The following is a 20,522-nucleotide window of genomic DNA, read 5'->3' on the forward strand; positions in this document are numbered from 1 at the left end:
TGAACTAGTGAAAATGCAATTGGCTTGCTCACATGAGCATGCCCACCTGTGCCATTGCTGGTGGAGCAGCATCAACAGTCTCAAGAGGGGCGACTTGCTGACAAAGCTTGTTCACACATGTCCTATAAAAATACAATGCTAGCGGGTCCCTCTTCAGCAGAGGGTGTCAATGTGGATGACAAACGCTGAATTGCATTACCCCAGGTCAAAGGGCATTTTGGCACCTATTTCACAGAGGGGATAAATTGAGATCCAAGGTCACAGGTCACACAGCACAGTTAGGAACAGAGGCTGGGAGTTAGAATTGCTGACCCTGTCTCAGAGCAGAAGATTTCCTTGCGCCCTTTAAACTAGCGTGCACAGCTTCCTTGCTTTCCCCCTCACTAAACTGCAGTAGTACTTGACTCAGCCCCTGTTGTGCGTAGATGTGACAGACCTGTGACCTTGACAGTCATGGTGCAGTGCTGACACTTGGGTGAGGAGGGACTGAGTTGACCATATGTACACTCTCCTCAATGTCTCTCAGTTCTAAATATTTCATGACGTGTGAGGAGAGGCTGAGGGATTTGGGCTTATTTAGTTTGCAGAAGAGAAGAGTAAAGGGTAGTTTAATAGCAGCATTCAAGTTCCTGCAAGGGGGCTCTACAGAGGATGGAGAGAGGCTGTTCTCAACTGTGACGGATGGCAGAACAAGGAGCAATGGTCTGAAGTTACACAGGGGGAGGTATAGGTTGGATATTAGGAAAAATTATTTCCCCAGGAAGGCGGTGATGCACTGGCATGTGTTACCAAGAGAGGCGGCGGAATCTCTATCCCTACAGGCTTTTAAGTCCCGGGTTGACATAGTCCTGGCTGGGATGATTTAGTTGGGGTAGATCCTGCTTTAGGTGAGGGCTGGACTCAATGACCTCCTGAGGTCCTTTCCAGCCGTAGAATTCTATGATGATTCTGTGATTTAAGATGGTGGATAGTTTGAAACGACACTGTCGGGCCGGGGGGAAGGGGTAAGCCCGTCCCACCCCATCCCACCTCCCAAAAGAGAGAGGGAAAAGCCTCTTCTGTTAAACACTTTTCATTCACTAATCCAGTTCTGGTGTCTTGCTCTCCCTTTGCCCCCTCAATATCTCAAAAATGTAACCTCTACAGAAGGCTTCAGTCCAGGAGGAATCAACTTGGCTAACCATTCCCTGGAAAAATAGGGAAAAAGGTGAGGCAACTTCCTGCCATCATGTAGTAAACTACTGCAATACCATTTGAAGCTATGGACATGAATTATGTCTACACTACAGCAACGTTTCGAAAGAAGTTCTTCGGAAGATCTCTTTCAAAAGAGCATGTCCACACACACAAAAGTGGATTTAAAAAAAATCAGTCCACTCTTTTGATAGAGAGCCTCCACATAGCACCTGTGAGGATGTCTTTCCAAAAAAAAAAAGGGGGGGGGGGGGCATCTACACAATTTTTTTTTCCTGAAAGAATCTTTCAGGAAAAGGTGCTCTTCCTCATCTGGGATAGGAAGAGGGCCACTGGAAAAAGTGCTGCGTTCAGATCAAAAGAGTGTATTTTGTGTGTAGATGCTCCAGGGGTTCTTTTAGAAAAGGCCTGCTTTATTTTTTCCCCCCCAAAAGTGCTTGCAAATGTAGATGCAGCCTATGGATGTTTAAATGCAAGGATTGAAATTCTGGCCCCACTGAAGTCCATAACAAAACCTCTCTTGACCACAAAGGACTTAAGATTTTGCCAAAGGATTTTATTGTAATAGGTAATCAAATACAGTAAAGATTTTTGGGCAAGAAATTAGATTTTTTTTTTTTTCTCTCCTGGAGCTAAATTTTTGAAAAATAGTGAACAGATCTGTGAGTATATAACTAACAATTCTCAGGTCTCAGCACGTTTGGCTGTATTTTGAAAACATGGCAAATAGTGTTGTCTCATCCAATCTGGCTTACATTTGAAAAGTATCTAGACAGCTCAATTTATAGGAAACTATATATTTGCTATAATGAATCAAAGAATGATAAGGTTAGAAGGGACCACAATGGTTACGTAATCTAACCCCCCTGCTAAGAAGCAGGATTTGTTGTGTCTATCTATCCAAAACAAATGGTTGTCAGCCTCTTTTTTTTTTTTTTTTAAATCCCCAGTGAAGGAGCTTCCGTGACTTGCCCAGGTAGTTTGTTCCATTGTTCTCCAATTCTGACATTTAGGAAGATTTCCTTGAGATTTAATCTTGATCTGTTGTGATATAAATAAAACACATTACTTCCTGTTCTGTCCTTGAGGGTCAGAGAACAAGAAAAGAGACTTGCAAATAAAATCTTTCAGAATTATGTTTTCAGGTGGGGAGAACTGCTGAAGTGCACATTTATTTTCTGTGATTCGTTAGGCTCTACGTGTTTGCTCTGGTGAGGAAGGAAACTGGAGTAGTGCTGTAGGCATGACCTATGGCTAAATCTTTCTAGAGTTTTCATTATTATTTTTTCTTAACAGTGCCCGTCTTCATGCCATGTTTTGCACTTTTTGGCTCATCTCTCTGAAATCTTCTCTTACGACTTCAGAAAAACGTTACGTGTATGTGACCAGTTCCATGGTATCCCTATTACACTCAGCAGGAGGAGAAAAGTTCTGATATACCTCAGTTGAAGGCTGACTAAGCACTTAGAATTGTTCTTCATTCTTTGTTATGCCTAACAGTAGATTTCAACAAACAAACAAATCCCTGTATTTATGAATGGCAGTCATTTTGGTGAGGGAGCCATCTGGAGGAACAACTAAGAAGTACTTAATCACAGAGCTCCAGTCTTCATTGGTGTCTGTGATCAAAGTCTCAGCTAACCAGCATGAATAGTAAACTATAACATTACATCATAATTATTTAAGTATTTTTGCACCATCCAAACTTAATAGGAGGAAAAATTGCCTATCCTACACAATCTCTGAAAAATCAGTGCAAAGTGGTTTTTATCACCCTTCTTATAATAAATGCCTGCCAAATAGGAAACACAATATCTGTTAGATTCAGTGCTGTAGGACTACACAGGACATCCGCTGTTCTGGGAGCAGTGATAGCTACCAAGTGTATTCAGTGCCAACAAAGTTTCTGGTCAAACACAGTAAGTACCTCACTATCATTGTAAATTCTCTTCTGTTTTGTTTTCGTTAAGGAAGGTTGTCTTCAGTCAAGCCAGAGAAAGCAGCTACCTTGGTGCTGAAAAAAGTAGTTTTGACATCCTTTACACAGGTATGTTTTGTGTTAAGTACACCACAAAAGACAGCTAAAGTAACTACTGTGCCTCTTGTCAGTTTCTTTGGTGTAGGAATCCCTGAATTTCAAAAACTGAGAACTGTTTAATTGCTTCTCCCTGGTGGCTTGAGGAGGAGGGTAGCAATAAGCTTAGAATCCAATCAGAGAGACTGCCAGGGTGGCTAAGATTTGCCCCAGGTTTATTAAACATTGTTTGTATGTTCTGGATTTTGTTTGGTCCCCTATAAAGGATATGGGTTTAGATGGAAAGATAGATGGCCGTGGTATCCAAACAGTTCAAAAGTGAACTAGTCACATTATTATGAAAATATATTAATTATTCAAGTCAACTAGTCACGCTCAACTGGCCAAATAGCTACACATGGTGAGTGGCTAGTGTGTTGACCACCACAGTACTAGGGGATATCTGGCAGAGAGGAGCTGGGAGAAATGTATGTTTGAAACAGATAGTACCAGTTCCTGTCTAAGGGTTGTCTGCCTTCTACCCTAATCCAGATGCTCCTTGTAACACTCTTCTTGCTGGAAACTTACAATAGCAGTGTATACAGCTGATTCTTGCAAGATCTTTTCGTGTTTATTCTGAAAGGTAATTTTTCAGCATTATGTACAGAGAGTTATTTGAACTATCTTTTGTCCTAATAGCAGTTAAATGCTAAATCTTCGTGCATTTTGCTTGGGCTGCACCCTGAAAGGCTGAGATAGCTGTTTGCTCTCTGGTGCATTTTGGAGGATGTGTCAAGCTGCAACTGCACTTCAGGCCTCTTTTGGCAAGAAAGGATGTACAGGTCTCTAACTTTGGGATCATATTGTGAGTATCCTAGTTCATGGGTCATCTAGGTAATGCTGAGTGGCAACCTGAATTGAGCATCGCAAGGAAAATTGATGGAACAGTCGAACTTTTTAGATCACATCTGCACATTTAGAATTTGCTGTGGGAGAAGTCCATAAGACTGCCCTGGGTCTACACTTGTACAAAGGGCACAGTGTACAAACAATCCATGAATGTGAAATGTTATGAAACGGCTAAATACTGACTCTTGGATTGTCTTCATGGCCCTTCTGGCTGCCCTATCTGAATGCCTCATGACACGGTGGTAAAGCAGGGAAACATTGCTATCTGGGGGACAAGGACAAGGAACAGGGTCATAAAAAGGCTCAGTGACTTTCCCAAGGTGACACAGAAGAATGTGTGGTGGAGCAGGAAATCAAACAAGGTTTCCCAGATCCCAAGCTAGTACCCTCGCCGAGTCTGCCAACAGCAATTCCAGGCCCTAGAACAGAATAATCAGTGGGTCCCAGGTCCCTCTTCCTTGGCCACAGCCACAAGGCCCTGGTCCCTCCGAGAAACCCTGAGTGGCTGCCCCTTGACAGAGGGCCCCATGGCTGACCAAAGCCTCATTGCCCACCTGCCTGGAGGAACCCCATGCCAACTGCAGACATGCCTCCCCTCCCTTCCCCACAGCTAGTCTGGCAGTATTTACTGCTCAGCTACACAGGGTGTATTGAAAGCCTCTTTGAAGAGCTGCTTTTCTCCAGAGCAGGTCAGGTCTGGGAGAGGTGTGGTGCCATCTGGCCTGGTGTTCCTCTGCTGTATATGCAGGGCGGATGGCAAGGCATGCACTCCAGGCTTCTCTAGGCAGGGGGTTTGCAGCCAACCTGGAACTCCTCTCACAAGGGGGGCTTCTCTGGGAGGGGAGGCTTGCAGCTCTGACCCAGGGAGGAGGCAGGGGGAGTCTCCTGTCTCCAGCCACTGCGGAGGACTGTAAGAGGAAGGAGTGGAATTGGGGTGTTGTCCCCCTGCAAGGGGGAGCCTCAACCTGCCATCCATGTGTCCATGCATGCAGCCTCTCCATTGGCTTTGTAAGGACCTGGTAGAGTTCCCAGCTACCGCTACAGTGGCAGCACCCTTTTTAAATTGCCTGCCTCCTCATCCCCCATTGGGACACCAGGCCCTATCCACTGCTTCGTCCCTCCCTTCCTTGTTCTACACAAAATGAAAAATGACACTTCATAAGAATTGTAATGTTTTTAGTTTTTCAGATTGTGGAACCCTCTCCTTTGTGTGTTCATTCTAGTGTTTAAAATGTGTTTATGGGGTGACTTCTTTGGCAGAATTTTCAAAGGCTACTGAATTGTACTGTTCAAATTATTTTTGTGTTCAGCCTAAATTTTCCACTTTAATTTTCACCCATTTGAGAGCCCAATATTATGTTCCTGAATACGTCTCCCTCCCTGATGTTCACTCGTGCCCCTTGCCGCCTTTGTGATTTGTTTCATTGCTTAGCCGAGCGTTAGATAGTTTGGCTAGACTGGTTTCTGAGGGAGAACTACATTCTCACTAAATTTTTTGTTCGCATTCGTTGATGTGTATACGCCTCAAATATTTCTACATAGATTTCTTGGTAGTCACTGTTTAGTCAGACAATGATTAGTTGGTCTTTTTTTCTTCTTTGGATCATAAAATAGTGATAGTGACTTGAAATACGTTAAGTTTATTAAATAAAACTGACCTGCATGGTGGTTTGATTCCACTCTAGACCTGTCCCTTTTATTCAAGTGATTCAGCCTCATACTTGTTTTCTTCCAAACCAAGTCCTCATGGAATTGAAAGCAAACATAGGCTAGAAATCAAGTAGATTGAACTCACCAGCAAGGGATTTTGAGAAGAGGTGCTTTCGCTCTTATTCTGATACTTTTCAGAGAGCAATGCCATTGATATATGCTAGTCCCCCTCGTCTTTTTCTTGTTGCTGGTAATAGATTCTGGCTAACAACTCTAGAATTGTCACAAGAGGGCAGTATGTCCCTGGCACTTGCACTTCACAGCATATGGGAAAGCTGTTTAGCTCTCTAACTGGTTCTGATAGTGATCTAAGATCCTTGGTCCCAGGATATATTAGCAGATATTCACTTGCTGAAAGGAGGCCCGAGTGATATTTATACCAATCACGTGGTCCATATCTGCATGACTGGCAGTTCCCCCAGTTTTTCCAAAGGAGAGCAGAAATGGAGTGTATTGACATCCAAAATGTCCTGCTAGGCTGCTTCACTATAAGGGAAGAATGTGGTATATTTTTGTCTCCCCTCCACCCTGCCCCCCAATCCATTTTTGTGTTGGCCACCAGTGTGCAAGAAGTGTATTTGGTATCTGGGAAATGTATCCCAAGTAGCATTCGCATAATTGGAGGAGAGTGCCCTCCTGTGGACTGTAATGAAATGCTGGTTTGAGTCAAAACATAATGAAAGTGAATGGGCTGACAGGGAGGGAAGAGAGAGGCAATGAAAACATTCATGTCTTAATTTTCAGTAGGCCAGGACATGTTGTATTGGCATCAACTTGTCTGGTCCGGAGAGTAACACTGCTAGCTGATAATTTCTCTAGAAGTGGTTACTCTCTCATCTCTCTATTGTATAATTCCAGACAGGAAATATGTTTCAATATATAGACATGATCCATGTAAGTCCCTGCACATTGAAATAAAAAATGACATGTTCACTAGAGTGGTGAGTTGTTCTGAGGGGCGGGGGGGTGCTTATCCTCTTTCTTTAGCATAGGTTCCTACTCCTGCTGTGTAGCATTTTTTATTCCTGAAGTAGGGCAGCTGTTTGAAATGTCATTGCTAGACTTGGCTTCTATTTTCAGAATGCATTTGAGAGCTCTCTTGTTCCATTCAGCCCTTCTAGATGAATAACCAGTGTTTTGTCAATGGAATTCATTCAGAAGGCTGTACACAACCAGTATGTCTTTTAAAATATAACAATCTTTAGCAGGCCCAATTTTAATTTTTTTAAAAAATTCTGGTGATTGCCCTCTTCCTGAAGTTAAATGAAGATTGCTCGGTTACTGACCTAGATCCAGCAAAAATTATGTCGCCCTGTTCCAGTTCTCACTATTGTATCGGGAGTATCATGTTTTCTCAAGATTCACTGATATTTGTCTAGTTTCCTTATTAATTGACTGTCTCTGAAATGTCTCATTGACTTCACATCAGCCTCTAGAAGTTAGGGCACTTGTATAACATGAAAGCACGTTGAAATGAAACCTCAGAAGCTTCTGAAATAAAAACCTGTGCTTGGAGGAATTTGCAAATCTAAAACACTGTTAACCTTGTTTCTGTGTCTTTTCCTATTGGCTAAAGATTTTTTCCCATGTTTCACTGTCTTGTAATCCCTCAATTCTGTATTAAACAACTGAATTTTTAAAGTTTCTCTAATGATGGACTCAGGTTAACCCCAAAAGTATAGCTTGGGAAGGGATGAGCACCTTGCTCAAGGAGTAGTTTAGCATTGGTTTGGGGGCCAATGAGACTTACCTGTTAACAGTATCAGTACAGGAACCTGTGTGCCATTCCATTTGGCCAGTCTTAGTTTGGAGTGGCTACAATGCACTGTGTGCCCAGGGAGTGGTTATCAGTTCACAATCCTGCTGGAAGAGCATGACGAGTGGGGTTTTGTCGGGGTTGGTCTAGAGACCAGTTCTGTTAAATATTTTCATCAGTGACTTAGGTATGGCATCAAGAGTACCCAGATAAATTTTGGGGATGATATTAACCTGGGAGGGGTTGCAGATGTTTTGGAGGATAAGATTTTAGTTCAAAATGATGTAGACAAACTGGAGAAATGGTCTGAGTTAAAGAAGGAAAAATTCAACAAGGACAAATGTAAAGTACTCCTGAGAAAAGAGAGCAATCCATTTCCCATGTGTAGAATGGGAAATCTTCTAGGAGGGAGAACTGCAGAAAGGGGTATAGTGTCACTCCAGCCAAAAAATCCAAACATAATTCTGGGAAATATTAACAGGAATGGTGTAAACAATGTACGAGAAGTAATTCTTCTGCTCTACTCCACATTGATTAGGCCTCAGCTGGAGTAGTGTGTCCAAATCTGGGCACTGCTTTTCATGAAAGATAATGACAAATTGGAGAAGGTCCAGAAAAGAGCTACAAAATGATTTAAAGGTCTAGAAAACATGACCTATGAGGGAAGATTGAAAGCATTGAGAGTGGTTAGTTTAGTCTGTTCATCCAGTTACACAGCAGACATTTTTTCACTATGTTATTTAAAAGCTAAATACACGTTAAGTGTTGAAAACAAACTCCCAGCTTGAACGTGTGCCACATTTGATGGTGAGTTTAATGCTTTTTTCTATGGCAGAAATGGCAGATGACCTTTGAAGCTATTTTGCCAAAGTGTGGGCAGCCTTTTACTGTTATAATATGGCCATGTTTCTAGGGGTTTTATCATCTCTTCTCCCCACTACTTACTTTTCCCCTAAAAGGGGGAAAAATGATGTTTTTGCTGATGTTGTTAGAGACTGGGAAGATCTGGAAATCATCTAGTATGTCTTTTAGCCAAGGAAAGGATTATTACTGTAACCTACTTTTTTCCTTAGTGTTTTTGTAAATTTAGTTTTCCAGCCAGTTGGAGGAAACTGGCGTGCTTGTTAGTGTTTTTGAAAATAGTGTTCAGTGTTACCAGTGAAACATAAATTCAGTTCTTTCCATGGACGCTATGCTTTCCCGAGTGATTGCAGTGTAACATTTTTCCAAGGCTTTAAATAGCTATCAAGAGATCATTTAGGGTATGTTACCTCAAGTATTTGATGGAAGTAGCTTGTCCTATTTCTTTAAAGACTTAACTCTTGTAGATAGAATGGGGATGTCTGTGGGGTTTATTGTGTATCCTTTTCGCCTATTGCTCATTCATAGAAAGACAAAGCCTGAGAGCATGGCTGTATACTGTCTCTTGTTCTGAGTATCCCACAATGCCTTGCTAAGGGAGTGAAACGGTTGGGTAGGCAGATGTGCTTGTCTTGACCGTCAGCACCTACCTTTTTGTGAGGGTATGTTGGCTATCTCTTCTTCAGACAGTGATGCTGGAAGATTTTTTTTCACAGTGGGGCTGCTGACGAAAGCCAAGCCCCTGCCACAGACTTTCTCCCCTCCCCCATCCTTTTAAGTTTCCTCCCCCCCACCCCCACCCTGAGTTGGGGCCAGGAGAAGGGCTGTGGCTTGGGGTGAGGCAGATAGAGGTAACAGGGACAAGGCTGGGGTCTGGGTCTGGGAGCAGAGCTCTGGGCTGGGGGCTGGGGGCTGGCTGCTGGGGGCAGCTGTCACTCCACCTGTGATGCCCCAGGCATGAGGCCAAGAGGAACTGAGAGCAGCCAGGTGCCACTGGCAGCTGGAACGCTCGGGCAAGGGAGTGTGAGAGCAGAGCTCCAGGGCCAAGAGCAGAACCTGGGAGTGGTAAAGCACACCTCCTCTCCTCTTCTCTCCTCTCCCCCCACTCCCCGCACCCTTCGGTTTCCACACCTGTCTCTGCAGGATCTCTTTGCTACTTAAACGCCTCTTTCCCGAGAGCTTATGTTTCCAGGCAACATTTCTTGAACTTCTGTTACCTCTTTCTCTGTGCACCCTCCCCCTACGACTCCCTATGAACCAGTATGTGTTCATAGATACCTTTCTCCTACTTTCCTTGGTTTCCAGCAGCTGACCTATTTAGAATGTTTTCTCCTTTTTTTTTTGCAGGCTTGCTGAGAAGCCCGCAAGTAGCTGAGTAAGTCTACAAAAGCAGGTGTGACTGGAGCTGAGTAACCTAATTTCCTGGTTGTTTGAATGGGTTTTATAGATTTCCATCTCTCAGTATTGACCACTTGATGTATGGATCAGAACAGTAGGAAGGGAGAGAAGGCTGCTCCCCCCTCCCCCAGTGCCTAAAACCTCCCATTTTCAGGAACCCATTATCCTCAGGCCAGTTGCCATTTGTAATGTTTCGGCAACTTGCTCCGTGATCTGATGAAACAGCAGCCACAGCGTACTTGCTGAGAATTCTGGGTCATACTCTTAGGCCATGTCTACATTACCTGGAAGATTGACCTGCTTAGGATTGTGCACCTGGTAGAGACCCACGAATGCGACTTATCAGGGGTCAGCAGTCAACCCCTGTACTCCTTGCTGTCGCGAGGAGCAAGGGAAGTCGATGGGAGAAACTCACCTGGCCATCCTTACTAAGCAAGGTTGACAGGAAAGTCGATTCTAGATATGGAGTTGCCGTAGCTAGAATTGCATATCTGCAATCGACTTACCTGCCTAGTGTAGACCAACCCTTAGTGATGAAAAATGTGAAGACTGCTGGGAGGAGCAGAGGGAAGCTGGTGGTGGGAGGATCAGCTTCCCCTGTATTTGGAGTGCTTGCAGTCCCCCTAAAACTGGCTGATAGAGCTGATTTCAAATATATTGGGCTTCTCAGAAAAGTGACATGATTTGTAACTTGGTCTGCCAGTAGATTGCACCTTATAATTCTGGTATGTAGTACCTGGCTAGCATTCTTACTGTCCAATTACAACAACTGTATATGGAGTATCTCTCCTGAGCAACTGCTCCTTCAACAATGCATCATCCTCTTTTCCTATGTAACGCTGGTGTAACAGTGATGTACAAAGCCCTGGTATGGGCCTTGGGTCTGTGACCTTCTAGCCCAGAAGTGAATATTACAAGGTGAGCCATAATGACGTACTAGATGGTTACTTCACTTACAAAATTACAGTACTTCCATGAATCAGAATCATGCGAGAATGTGTCCCAGTGCTTGAGTCAAATTAATTGGCATTAATGATGCTTTAATTAGCCTGTTGGTAGACTGTGTAACAGGTCCCTAAGTTACTTGATTAGCAATGTAGCAAATGAAGTTCTATTTGCATCCAAAAAGCAAGCCTTTTGCTGTCTGCCTCTTCATCTTCCATGAGTGTGGTACCTAGCATCTCTCATTGCCTAATGAAAGGCAGCATTGTTCAGTGGCGGGAGCATTGGAATAGGAGTTGGGGACCTGCGTTCCGTTTCCTGCTGTGAATGTGGGTGAGTCCCTTCAATTGTTTCCGATCCACTTTTACCTATTGTACGTTCTTCAGGGGCTTGTACTGTGCCTACAGCAATGGGGTGTTGATTTGGATTGGGACTTGTTGATAAATGCAGAGTAATACATATTGGGAAAACAACGTCCCAGTTATAGGTATAAAGTGAGAGGGGCTAAATTAGCTTTTACCGCTAGAGAGAGATCTTGCACTCCTTGTGGATTAGTTCTCACCAAACATCTATTCAATGTGCAGCAGCAGTCAAAAAGCAAATAGAACGTTAAGACTCATTGCAAAAAGGATAGAGACTAAGACAGAGAATGTCTTACTGCCTTGATATAAATCTGTGGTACACCCACATCGTGAATACAGTATAGACCCTGTTACACGAGGGTTCCATTCCACATACCCTCGCGTAACCCAGATTTTGCATAAGTGGAAGGTCCAGCTTTTTGCCGGGCAAGCAGCAGAAAGTTAAGTTCTGGGGTGTGGGGACAGTTGGAGAGGGTTAAGCCGGGAGGTGGGTGAGGGTGTGGGGGCTAAGCCTGTGCGGGGGTTTAGGGCTGCAGGGTGGTGAGGGGTGGAGTTGAGCTGGAGCTGTGCATGGGGGTGGAAGGTGAGCTGGAGCCCTGCTCACATGGTGATCCAGGCTCCTGGGGGTTGAGCTTGGGCCATGCATGGTGGGGGTTTAAACTGGGGCAGAAAGATGGAAATGGGACTGTGCGTGAGGGGTTGGAACCTGGGCAGGGCAAGGGGTGGTTTGAACTGGAGCTGTGTGAGGGGTGGTGGGGAGCTGGAGCCGCGTGCGTGTGGTGAGCCAGCGGGGGGTTGAACTGGGGCTGGGGAGGTTGAGCCGGAGTTGTGCCTGAGGGGTGGTGAACTAGAGCCAGAGGCGGGAGAGGGAGATGAGCAGGAGCTGTGCAGGGGTGGTGAGTGGAGCTGGGGAGGTAGCGGGGGGGGGGGGCCTGGGGGAGGGATTTGAGCCAGGGCCAGGGGAGGGTGAGTTAAGTGCAACTGGAAATTGCATTTCCAGGGTTTACAGTAGGAATTGGGGGACATCTGTGTAAGAGCAGGGTCACGTACTCTGAGACCTTACTGTACTGCATGCAGATGTGGTTGCTTTGTCTCCAAAAATATATCTTGGCATTGGAAATCCAGAAAAAGGCAGCAAAAATAACTAGGAGTTTGGAACAGCTGCCTTTATGAGGAGAGATTAAAAAGCCTTGGACTTTTCAGCTTACAGAAGAGGAGACTAAGGGGGATATGACTGGTGTGCAGAATACAAATTATTTACTTGTTTCCATCACATAAGAGCTAGGGGCCAGGAAATGAAATTATTAGGTAGCAGGCTTAAACGAAAGGAAGTATTTCTTCACACAACAAACAGTCAACCTTTGGAACTCCTCGACAGAGGATGTTGTGAAGTCCAAGAGTAACAGTGCTCAAAAAAGAACTAGATACATTCATGGAGGTGAGGTCCATGAATGGCTATTAGCTAGGATGGATAGAAATGGTGTCCCTGGCCTTGCTTGTCAAAAGCTGGAGTGGGTCATGGGTAAGGATCGCTGTTCTGTTGATTCCTGTGGGACATCTGTCATTAGCCACGATTGGAAGATGAGATACTGGGTTAGAAACTTGAAAACCAAATCCCTGCAATTGTTTCATCGCAAGATTACTGAAGGCTGAGGTTTAAAAATTAAAAGGCAAAAATTGAGGTTTAACCAAATCATGAGCATTTGCAACAGAGGTCTCCTTCCAGTCTGCTTCCCATGAGCTGCCAGGTTTGGGGTGTGTCCTCCAGGCATGAGGCTAACCAGACACCTGACAGAATGTTTTGGAAGAGATTGTGCCAGAGGTTTCCTCTGAAAGAATTCCAACCTGTGGGTTTTTCCTTGGGAGGAAAAGCTCTGCTTTGCTTCTGTTCTTGTATGTCTTGTGTTTGCATTGAATTTAGAGGCTTGAATCTGTGCCCTGGGGCGAGTGCATTGCTGGCTGTGTGCTTCCGGAAGACACGGAAGGCTTGAAGAGAATTTAGGTTACTGCCTGGGTATCTTTCAAAATGCCTTATTTGTACTAAAAGGAGTCTCTGTATGTTTATCCACTCCCTGAGCAGATTGGAGCAAGGGCTTCTGGCATGAGGGGTCTTTCAGAGCCTTGTGGTAATGAGTAAAAGATTGAATGCTGGGACAGACCTTCCACAGGAGGGCTGTGATAAACAGTGAGGGCTTCAGCCAATATACTAGTGGGGCATTTGCCTTCCTGTATTCATTTCACCAGCTAAGAAATGATGAGTGCAAACCACATAATGTGAACTAAACCAGGAGTGGCATCCAGTTCATTTCATTCTCTTGGCTCTGGGACTTCTGTTTTTCCCTGCAGGGATGTTGACTTTTAAACAGGATTTCATGTTCTCATTCTTTCTGTTCCTGGTCAGCTTGGTCACACCGCATGATGAGTCCGCCTTTACCTCTGCACTGTGAGCGAGGGAGTGTGTGTGTGTGTGTGGAGGGGGGTCGATGTTTTTTTTTTTTTGCAACAGTCCAAGGTCATGCTTGTTTTTCATCCGTCAGAGCAAGAACAGGCTAACCTCTGGAGTGGAATTCTGCAAGCCCTGTAAACAAAATGCTTATTTCTGTGGAAAACACCAAAGGTGGTACTTTGTTTATCAGGAAGATTTGAAGAGGGGGTTGTATTTCTGAGAATTGTTCCAAATTATGCAGGCGCTTTCACCCCTCGATTCTTGTGTAGACTTCTGGACTAAATATGCATGAAGATTACAGCAGCCACATATGTTATTAATCAGCTCCGAGTTTAGGAACTGACGTGCTTGCACTGTTTACAAGCCAGGCAGGGGAAAAATGAACTGTTGCAACAAGCTTCTATTCAGAGTAAACAAAACAGCCATTTGTTTATTATGCTTTAAGTAAAATTCTTGCAAGTGGGCCTTGCTGAATGTGTTATGTGGCTGTAGTATAACAGGAGACATGAAGCTTGTAGTCCAAACATATGATTTGCCAGCTGATTGTAAGCATGTTCTGCCTTTCTGCTTCCTCATTAGTAATTAATAGAACCGCTACCTTGAGGTGTCCAACTGCTTCAGCCAGGTTTGGGAGCAGTAGTGCAAGGTGCTGCATACAGCCCTGCAGACCTCACAGTCTGAGGACGTAATTAAAAGCCCTCACAAAAGCCTTTGCAAACATTGCCAAGACTCTGAAAGCCTGCTCCTTTTTAAACTACCATAAAGGAAACTTGAATCAAAACTTCCCATTGCCCCGCTTCTCTCACTAGAGCTTGCTGCAATTGCTATGGAATAAAAGGTTCAACATTTTGGGAAGGTTTTGGAATTTGGAAGTGTATTTTTCTGGGATTGGAAACTGGAGCTCGAGCAGATGATTTAAAACACTTACTGTGCCACCTGGTGTGTGGAGGAGGTCGTTATAGTTGAAGTATTCCTTACATTTGGCCAGCTGGTCCAGTATATGAAGCCATACCACAGTTCCCTATGTCTGCTTTTGCCCTTCTTATGTAAACTTTGGGGTCATTTCCCTTCTGCCAGCCAACGTTTTCTGAATGGCCTGTGCATCATCTGATCACTAGATTAGTGGAAAGTGAGTGACCATTACACTTGTCCAAAAGGTGGATTGCAGAAAAGAACAGCCTCTATAATTGCCCTCTGGCTTTTGTAACAAACTGGCCTGGTACTCCATTATGATGAGCTTTATAACTGCTAAAAGATTAAGGGTGCTTCTTGGTATATTAAGAGTTTGTGAGCTGGGCAGTGCTGTTCATTCCCACAGGCACTCCTGATACCTGAACTGTTCATCAGCCTCAGGGTAATATATGTTGAAGAGGCTCTGACAGTTACTGGTAGAGTAAACCTTAGCTCGATGCTTGTTCATATCAATTCATTTTTTCCCCTTAATTAGATGTAAGTGTTTTAGGAAGTTCTCATTTGGTGGTGTTCATAACATCAGTGCAGACGTGCTGCTCTCTGTGCTTTAACAAACCTGCAAAGTTGGGCATAGGACTTGTTCACATTCATTTGTTGAACTTTCAAAAATGTTACTGCATGGGGAGCTTGATATCTCTTCCTATTATGTTCCCATCTTATGCAGGGGACCGGTTGTCTCTACTCAGTACAGCTTCATCTCGTCAAAATGTAGCTGTGCTCTGGTGAGAGAGTTGAGTCTTCAAATAAAGCAACCCTTGAGCTTCCGTATGCAGTTTCAAAATGGTGGTTTGACTCCTTTTAGCAGCTTACTATTTGTCTCACCTTACTGAACAGTCAAAGCATTTAAACAACTGTGCATACTTCGCAGGGCCAAAGTACCTTACTATTTAAATCTGTTTGCAGATTAGAAGCCATAATGTTCTCTACAGTTCCTTGGTGTAAAACCACATCCAGTAGTTTCAACCCAGCTTTGGACTGGATGCTAATTTCATTTAAATTGTATGGGGAGAAGCAGATAAGATCGCACTGTTTACACTCCCCTGGCCCTGTATTACTGTCAGTTAAATTCTGTAGTAGAGTTATAAAAGATTGGGTAGGTTGGGAGCCTGGTGAGGATATTTTAGGAATCCAGTTACTGAATTACTTTATTATCCCTCTTACAGTTGGATCTTGGAGGCCTGGCTGAAGTCTCTCTGCTCTCTGAGCTGCTTTGACTATTTTTCACTGTTATGTTTTATGCTGTTGAACTGAGATCAGTTCTTTGACTTTGTTATACCGAGACCAACTAGGAAGGGGAAGCAAGACATCTGGGAAAGTGTGTCATTCCTTTCCCTTATAAAAGACACTTGATATTGCATAGAAATAGCCTAAGTGCATAGTTGCTTTATTATTCATTTAAATTACAGCAGACTGATAGAACACCCTTTGTCCCTGTAGCTTTCTGTATTGTATCCTTGAGTGATGAATTCTAAACTAGTAAATTAAATGAGCCATAAGGATTAGCCAAAGTAAACTTTTTTTCTAGCAACATCCAATACAGGAAACGACTTTGGAAACTTTCTTGTCAAATCGCACACTAAAAGTCACAGAGTCTTGAAGAATGATGTATTATTTAAATTATAACTAGCTGAGCCACTCAGACTGCTCTCCATCTTCATCCATGTCATTTTCATCTAATAATAATTTTTCCTTATGAGCTTTCATTTTTGCAACTACACCCTGTATCATCATCTTGCACTGCTCACTCTTGACACATTTTCCTTTTTACCCAAGGAACAAATTTCTCCAAAATATTCCCAGATAGGATCTGGGTGTAAGAAAGACTATGGCAGTTTTTCTGTGGCAAAAGCATGGGGAGAGGGGGAATACAGGAAGCTGTGTGTGTGCTGAGCATCTTCCCTTTTTCTTTCCAGTCCATGCCACAGTTCCTATCTCCGCTGCCTCTGTCCTTGCCTCTCTATTGTCTCTGTTACTAAGACAATGTCTCATGTCATATTGTCATGCTTGGCCAAAGTCCAACACCAACAAAGCACTGAACAAAAACAGTCCTGTCTGGCCTGTGTCTGAATTTGCACAGGTTTCTTTTTAGTCTGCTAAAGACAGAAATTGAAAGCTCAGAACTTTAAAGAAGCAGGAGTTAGTAGTTAGGCTGGATAGACTAGAACCAATAATTCATTTTTATGACACTGTAAGTGTATGTTCAGAATGGGATTTACCTGCAACCTATTTTTAAATGAAAAATTGTGTAGTTATGTTTAAAACTTAAACTGATTTTTTTTAAATTTAAAATTCCATTTTTTTTTAAATCTTTTATTTTTTTCTATCCAGCCAGTGTGTAGGTCTGCAGTCCTTGGTACTGGATGTTGGAAATCTCTCTGTAGTGTCAATGCAAAATGATTAGTCGATAGCACTATCTTGAGCAATATTTAAATTGTAAGTATCTTAATATGTATAATGCATTCATAATAGTATGCTATTCATAATAGTATATTCAAATATTGAGTCTGTTCTGGTATAGTTATGCTCTGAAGACGTGGGTCTGTCCCATGAAAGCTCACCTAATAAATCTGGTTAGTCTTTAAAGTGCTACTCGACTGTTTTTTTGTTTTGACAGTATATAGACTAGCACGGCTCCCTCTCTGTTACTATTCGTAATAGTATAGTTATAGTGTTCTGTGGCCAAATAAGTTTGGGAAACGCTGCTCCAGATCCTTACTGGCTGGTAACACTTCTTGCTTACCTTTTATCTTTCAGTTGACCCTTACCAGAAGCCGTGCAGAGGTAGTAGGCAGTTCCCCGCATTGTTGAGCTAGTATTGTGTTATACAACCCCCCAACAGCCACTGCCTTTGTCTCCCTCTCTGTGTCACTGTCTCTCCTTTACTTTTGACTTAAGTGCTCCAATGACATTGGCATTTCAGTAGGATTGCCTCTCCATCATTGGTACACATTCATAGCTGAGATTTGAACTTGCGTCAAACCAAGCAGGTCTTTGCTGCTTCAGTGAGAATCTGATGGACCAAGCCAATGGCTCAGACTTTGGCATCCGTCATTCCCCTCATTCTTCCCTGTTTGGAATTCTAACCAACTGCTCGTCCTCTGCTAGCATTACTCTGGTTAATTCCCTGGAGGGTCACTGGTTCCCATGTTGCCTCAGAAAGGAGCACATGGCTAATATGGAAATTTCACGGGGCAGGACGTATTGGGTATAAGCTGAGCTTGTGAAAGTGATGAAGGGTGCCTTGACCTACTTTGAAGAATGTCTGGGCCCCAGTGGTGGTCCCAAAACAAGGCTTTGAGAGGAGCCAAACTGACAATAGTCATCTTGGTGGTAGCATTCATTTAGATTTGATCTCTCTGCTTGATCTCCCAGCCTGTGCTGTTGCTCTGGACGCTGATCTCTACCAGCAAGCTTTTCGTGTTCATTTTTTTTGTCTCTTTGCTGCTGCTTCTTTGCCTAAAGCCTAACTGTTTTGCCTAGTACTGAGTGGTTTGGGACCTAATTTCTTGAGTCTGCCTCTTGCCTTTGCATAGGTTATGCTGTTAGGATCAGTGGAGGTCCTGTTTTGGAATTTCCTATCTAAAAGGGCAGAGGAGCTGGCTGCAACTGTGAGAACCCTCTGTTTTAAAGGTCACATCCAGAGCCTGATTTTGTTAACATTTTGAATCTAATGCAGGGTCATTTTAGAGCAGTGGTGTCCAAAACAAAATTTAGCAATCACCACAGCCACCCCTCCCTTCAGCCAGCCACTGCCCCCTCAGTCAGGCATGCACACCTCCGTGCAAACTGCTTCTCACTCACTAGAGCCGAGCCGCCCTGAGTGAGCCGCCCTGAGTGAGCCGCAGGAGGAGCCACCTTCGCAGCTCCCACCACGTGCTCGTCCCAACAAGTGGTGGGGCATGTTGGCGGAGGGCACTCCATGTGTGCAGCTCCAATGAGCCGCTTTGCTGCAGTGCGCTATCCAGTGTGTCACACGTGGTGAACAGAGAGCACATTGGACACTGTGGTTTTGGAAGATTGCAGGGTCTGAGGACTGGAGCTCTTCTGTATCTGGAGGGTTTTACATTTACTTTGCACATAAACATTTTCCTGCAGTGAGTAATTAACTCATGTGTCCAGAGAACGGAAAGGGGTGCCTTTTGATTGTTGACATAGATGCAAATATTCCTGTTAGTAGCAAAAAGGAGAGTGCATTAAACTCTATAGGAAATTTTCTGCAAGCTCCCAAAATAATGCTAAACTGCTACAGCAGAGCGCTGTAAAATTATCAGTGTCTCAAGTTTTTCTCTTCATCCCCATCTTAGTTTAGTATTGTAGGAAACCAAAGGGAAAATAACACATTATTAGAAATGGCAGAGAATTTTGCAGGTGCCCAAACTATTTGTAGTGATAGCTGGCAGTTTTGCCTATGATGCAGAACTTGCAGGAATTATTACCTTGTCTCAATACAATGGCATTTGATTAAAACACTTCCCTCAAGCCAGAATACGGAAGGTATGTGATGTTGACGAGGCTTCGATAAATTTGAGCAAGGTAAAAGGAGCCAGGCATTCATGGATGGAAAGCCCAGTGGAGCTAAAAGCATAAGTAAAGTGGTTTTGCTCAACAGAATATTTTTGTTTTGTGTAGAGACAGCAAGTGGGGAAAACAAGCTTAGATTTCAGCTCAGCTGGATTCTTGGAATTCACACACACACACTCTCTCTCTCTCTCTCTCCCCCCCCCCCCCCACCAAATTTGTGCTGGCCGGAACTAGGTTGAGCAATGTCTTACTGGTAAGCAGGCAGGCTCTTCCTAAATAGAGTCGGGAAGGTGATGCAGGACAGGAGGTTCTTGATACATATAGAAACTAATCATGCTTTTTACTGGTTCCTCTCAAGCTTTTAACATCATGGCCTAGGATGTCTTTTGCCCTTGCTGCTTGAGAAAGTTAGATGTGCCACCAGAGCCACTTTTAGCCATAGAGACTAAAGATCATAAGGGACTTGAATGTGTAAGTGCTGTTGTGTGAATTCTCCCATCAGCATTACACAGGTACAATTTTTTTCTTTTTAGTGTTTGTTTAGGTCCCCTGTTAATGGGGCAGGGGCAGTGTTGGAGATGTTTAAAGCACCAACCCTGGTGTTGGTGCACAAATAATGGAATCAGTCATTGAATGTGATCAGCTAACCAGACTGCAGAGAATTTGAGAGCAGGTTGCTATTTCTGACCGAACTCACTCATCCATTAGTTGAAGTGGGAGATGACTGATCTGATATTTTCAGGTGCTGCCAAGTCAGATTTGAGCTTCACAAGAACACAGCTTGACCTCTAGGACATGCACGTATGTTATTTATGTTAAAAAGATCCCTTACCAGTGTTTTTATGACGCTTTAAAATTCAAAAGGAATCAAGTGGTACACAAAATTCATATGATTGTGAACCGGTTGTTTTTGTTGTTGTAATAAACAAGTCCTACATTCACTTTGATCCAAGTCTCTGTTCAGTAAAATCACCATGTAAATAGGGCAAATTACATCACCCCAGTTTGTAACCTCAGTACCACATTAAATGGATGATGCATTAAGTGACTATTAATCCTGTGCATTCTAGTTCATTTTATAAAGTGACTCATAATTTTGAGCTCACAATCACTGGGGCCTGCTAAGCTGAAGAAGAGCTGGAAGAGGTTTGTTGTTGTCAGGATGACAAACCAAAACATGGGGACTTGAGTCTTTCAAACCTCCCAGTGGCAATTCAGTTGTATACCAGGTTACATTGGGGCTAAAGATTTATGTGCTTGCAGCTGAAGGTGCGCCAACATGCTGGTGTGCTGCACCCCTAGCTTTGCCAGCCTTTTGGTCATTCTCTGAGCTGGTCTTGACTCTTCTTCTAGCATCTGACTGGTTGTCTTTCCTTCAAGCTGGGATTTTTGCTGATTAGGGATTGCATTCTTGGCTCATGGAATTGTGCAATAGGT

General features: G+C 43.6%; 1 protein-coding gene across 23 annotated transcripts in view; it reads left to right on the forward strand.

The window, feature by feature from the left end:
- Positions 1-20,522, forward strand: part of GNG7 (G protein subunit gamma 7) — a 141,316-nt gene that overhangs the window by 21,417 nt on the left and 99,377 nt on the right. For 3 of the 23 annotated variants that reach the window (XR_012642629.1, XM_074978114.1, XM_074978112.1), the window contains exons 2-3: positions 3,165-3,241; positions 3,761-3,851. The exons of 3 other annotated variants lie outside the window; for them this stretch is intronic. The gene's annotated coding sequence lies outside the window, so the exon portion shown is untranslated. Of the gene's footprint in view, positions 1-3,164; positions 3,242-3,760; positions 3,852-3,951; positions 4,074-9,791; positions 9,838-20,522 lie in introns of those variants that run through there. 17 more of the 23 variants (XR_012642628.1, XR_012642635.1, XM_074978113.1 and 14 more) reach the window with 10 other exon arrangements.

Source organism: Carettochelys insculpta, chromosome 27 (genome assembly GCF_033958435.1).
Source record: "Carettochelys insculpta isolate YL-2023 chromosome 27, ASM3395843v1, whole genome shotgun sequence".
Classification (NCBI taxonomy): domain Eukaryota; kingdom Metazoa; phylum Chordata; order Testudines; family Carettochelyidae; genus Carettochelys; species Carettochelys insculpta.